Genomic DNA, 4,923 nt, shown 5'->3' on the forward strand with positions numbered 1-4,923 from the left:
GGTCCGGGAGTCCGCCGCTCCGCCGGTTTCCCGCCTCTCGGTTAGCGGCGGGATTGGGCCGGGGCGGCGGCGGCGTCCTCGCCTGCCTGGGCGCTCGCGAGGTGTAATAGCAACGCACCGGCCCCGGAGACCGGCCGGCCACCGGGAAACTGTAGCTTCAGCGGATCACGATAAACGGGAGCTCCCAGGACGACTGAGTTCAATCCTAAGCCCCCAGCAGATGCCAGGAGGGCGCCTCCGCTCTTCCTCCGGCAGAAGCGGTGGGGGCTCCGTGGGCCCCTCGCCCTTCCGGTTCCCGCTCCCGCGAGGAAGACGGAGCCGCAGGATGATACACGGTTGGGAGGGGAAGGCCGCGACCCCCCTCCCGCTCCGGAACCGCGCGCTCGGCCGGGGAGTCCGGTTCCCTCTACCCGCCTGCAGGGGAGTCTCACTTACCTATTGCTAAGCTGTATTTAAATATGCTCTCGGGAAAACAAAACAAAAATAACCTGTATTTTAAGTCATTCGCTGAAAGATACGCTGGTTACTTTCCTGTCTTATCTCTCCCAGGTGTTTTCCTTGGGAGCCTTATCTCTGATTGTGGCCCGAAAAGGACTTTCCATTGTGGGGAGGGGAAAACAAAGAAGATGGACTCGCCCTGAGCCTTGGTTTTCTCGGGTGTGAAACGGGGGTGCCATAGCGAGGGGAGAAGGGGGCTGGGAGCTCCAGGGCTGAGCAGGCCCCGTGCTGGCCTCGCCTGGGAGGGGGTCCTGGCAAGCCCTGTGTCTCTCCCGCTGACTTTCCTTCCATCCTCTAAGTGTCTTTCTCGCCTGGCTCCCTTAGGTTTGCCTCACTTGCTCCTCTCCGCCGTGTAAGCTTTTCTCTCTTAATGTTTCTTCTGCCAAAGCAAAGTCAGATGGTCCTGGATGCGGACCCCAGCCCCACGGCTGCTCACTGCTCCAGTGTCTTCCCGCAGCCGGTGTGGCTCCGTGGTCGACCTGTGACCCAGGAGGTCAGGGCTGGATTCCCAGGCAGGGCACATGCCCGGGTTTCGGGCTCAGTCCCTAGGGTGGGGTAGGCAGCCAATCATTAATTCTCTCTCCTCGTTGATGTTTCTATCTGTCTGTCCCTCTCCCTTCCACTCTGAAATCAGTAAAAATATATTTTAAAAAATAAAGTGTCTTGCCGAAACCGGTTTGGCTCAGTGGATAGAGCGTCGGCCTGCGGACTGAAAGGTCCCGGGTTCGATTCCGGTCAAGGGCATGTACCTGGGTTGCGGGCACCTCCCCAGTAGGAGATGTGCAGGAGGCGGCTGGTCGATGTTTCTCTCTCATCGATGTTTCTAACTCTCTATCTCTCTCCCTTCCTCTCTGTAAAAAATCAATAAAATATATTTAAAAAAAAAAAAAAAAAAAAAAAAAAAAAAAAAAAAAATAAAGTGTCTTGAAAAGAATCCCTTAACCCATCTCAGAATTAATTTCCGCCTCCCTTCCACTCTCAAAAAAAAAAAATCAATGGGAAAAATATCCGTGGGTGAGGATTTACAAAACAACAACAAAAATGCTCTTTTAATATATTTTTTTAACCTTTATTGTTGATAGAAAATGCTGCCTCTTTTTAAATATCCCTTTCACACCTCAGTATGCCATCCGTTCCCACCATTTTCCCTGTTTTTGTTGGTGTGTGTAATGCTAGCCAGTCTAGCATGCGTCTTTCAATGGGACACTCCTAATTGCTGTATTCATGAGTACATGTTGAACCGCCTCTGGCTATCCACACACGCTTCCCATCTTCTGCTGACTGCAGCTAAATGAAGTATCCATTTAAATTCTGGAATATTTTAATGTTGCTTTGATTTTCTTTGACCACCAACCATTCTTGTCTGAACCCTAGAAAACCTGATGCTTTAAGAAAGACCGGTCAGAATTTCTTGGTAGGGACAGGGAATGGAGCTATGTATTGTAGTGAATATCTCTTGATCTTTCTTGGGGGAACTACCTTTCTCACAAGTAGACCCTGTTATTGGTTCCAGTGTGGTTGGGCCCTACAACCCACTTTTTCATGGGGAGGGGAATGGCCACCACTGGTTAATTAAGTCATTCCAGTTCATAGCCCCCCACCCTCACCCCCATTAGAAATGATGAATAATCCGATCAGTGACTAATTCCAGCATTGCTGCCAGGCCAGCCAGAGAGAGGCGTGCTCACTTCCTCTGGGGTCCTGAGCCGGGGCAGCCATCCCTTTCTCCGCCATCTCCGCACCCCCGGCCCCCCCCTCTTCCCCACTGGAAGAAGCAGCCTGCGATAGACCCAACCTAAAGGCAGAGCTAGCTGAGAGATGGCAATGAGGAGCCCTGGGCCTCTTGTTGTAGAAGCCCTGGGCCCAGTTCCGCTTTTGGAATTCCCAGTTATTTGAACATGCAAGCTCTCTACCTCTTCCCCCAACTTGCCTAAGCCACTTTGACTTTATTTCCCCACCCCCGGCACTTGCGCACAGAAAGATTCCAAACACAGGAATTACTCTGACACACTCCTCACTACCTCAGGTTGAGAACCGTGGCATTAAGTAATCTTCCAATTCTAAAAAATTCATCCGTTACCAATAAGCTAAATACTTTTTTTTTTAATTTAAGGAAAAAAAGTTACTGATGGCCAGGCATGAATACCTATGTATAAGAATTAATACTTTAAATACTGTAGTTGACTTCAAGGAAAATCTAATAAGAGCTTAGCCAGCCGTGGGCAAACTACGGCCCTCGGGCCTGATCCGGCCCGTTTGAAATGAATAAAACTAAAAAAAAAAAAAAAGACCGTACCCTTTTATGTAATGATGTTTACTTGGAATTTATGTTAGTTCACACAAACACTCCATCCATGCTTTTGTTCCGGCCCTCCGGTCCAGTTTAAGAACCCATTGTGGCCCTCGAGTCAAAAAGTTTGCCCACCCCTGGCTTAGACCATAACAATAGTTCATTCGCTGCTTGGCTCAATGTCCTGGAAACAGATAGCACAGTCAATACAGGGTTATTTATAGAGGTATGGCAGGGTTAAGGAAACCCACAAGTGAAGGCAGGACTCCCAGAGGCAGCTCTTAGGCCCACGAGGGCAAGAATGAACAGGGTTACCAGAACCAGGCAAGCGCTGTAGCAATGAAGAGAGGCCACTGTGGCCTTAGCTAGCGGCACTGCAGCCCCCCAGATGGGGGCTTTTGCTTTGTTTTCTTGAAGGGATCATGGTCAGAGTTGGAAGAACTGGACTACATTCTAAAAAAATATATGTTTTTCTTGATTTCAGGGAGAGGGAGAGAGAGAGAGAAACATCAAGGCCTGGGGGATTGAGCCAAAAACCTGGCCCTGACCGGCAATCAAACCGGTAAACTCTTGGTGCATAGGAAATGCCCAACCGAGTGAGCCTCACCGGCCAGGCAGTCCCATCCTTTAATGGTACCTTCTGTAGCCCAAAGCCATCTGGAGGCCTGAGGGCAAGACACCTGGGTGATGCAACCCTAGAAGTCAGCTTCCCAGGGCACAGAGCAGAGAAGATGGGGGAGAGATAATCAAGGGCTATGCTGTCTCATACAGCAACCATTAGGCATGTGTCACTATTTCGGTCCGAACTGAGATGTGCTGCAAATGTAACATATATGCTGGATTTCAAACAGTATACAAAGAAAAAAATGTTACAATATCTCATAAATTTTTATATTCATTACATGTAGAGAGGATAACATTTTTTATATATTGGGTTAAAAACTATATTATTAAAATTAACTTCATCTATGTCTTTCTATTTTTTTACCTGTGGCTATTAGAACACTTAAAATTATATGTGTGGCTTGCATTATATTTCTATTGGGCAGTGTTGATCTACCAGGACAAATGGGAAATAACCGCATACAATTACAACAAATAATCATTTAAAATCTAATTTTAGCCCTGGCTGCTGTGGCTCCAAAGAGTCTCAGATTTGGTTTGATTCCTGGTCAGGGCACATGCCCAGGTTGCAGGTTCAATGCTAGGTTGGGGTGTGTGCGGGAGGCAACCAATCAATGTTTCTCATTTCTCTCTCTCTCTCTCTCCCTTTCTCTCCCTCTCCCACCCCCCTACTCTAAGATCAATTTAAAAAATACTCATTTTAGTCATATTGTTTCACTTATATGTTGAAACTAAAAACAACAACAACAAAAGAACAAGCAAAATAAAAACAGACTCATAGAAACAGGGATGGTTACCAGAAGGAAGCTGTTGTGAGGGGATGGGTGAAAAGGTGAAGAGGAATAAACTCAATAATATTGTGATAAGTTTGCATGGTGACACATGATTACTAGAATTTGTGGAGTGATCACATTGTAAGTAAGTTATAAAAATGTTGAATCACTGTATTGTATACCTGAAACTAATATAATTAATATAATATTGTATACAAACTAATAATATTTTAAAAATCAACAGAACTTTAGTAAAATAAATTCTCAGGAGAAAATAAATAAAGTTCCATATCCTGGAAGACTATGTGAAAATAGTGTTTCTGCAAATTACATAGTGTTAAGCTTTTAAAAAATATTTTTGATATTTTGAGGTATCACCCTTCTATGTATTTTTATATGATTCCTTGAAACAGTTTTTTTTATCGTATTACATAGTTAACATTTATTCATTCAAGAAGTATTTTTAGGTACCCTCTATTTTCCAAACACTGAGATGGATTTAGAGGAGAAAGTAATAAGCCAAACAGAGCCTCAGGCTGCCAGTATAGATCTACGTTCCAATATGGAAGAAAAGTAGAAAAAAAAATCACACAGGTAGTTGTGAAATTATTTATGGTTGGTGAGGGAAAAGGTGCCCTAAGAACATATCATAGGAGAGATTGGCCTGATTATATGAACCAAAGAAGGCTTCCCAGAGGAAGTGGTGATTGAGCAAAAGCAGGAGATAATAGGCAAAGT

The sequence above is a fragment of the Myotis lucifugus genome, unplaced genomic scaffold, assembly GCF_000147115.1.
Source record: "Myotis lucifugus unplaced genomic scaffold, Myoluc2.0 scaffold_953, whole genome shotgun sequence".
In the NCBI taxonomy this organism is placed as follows: Eukaryota; Metazoa; Chordata; class Mammalia; order Chiroptera; family Vespertilionidae; genus Myotis; species Myotis lucifugus.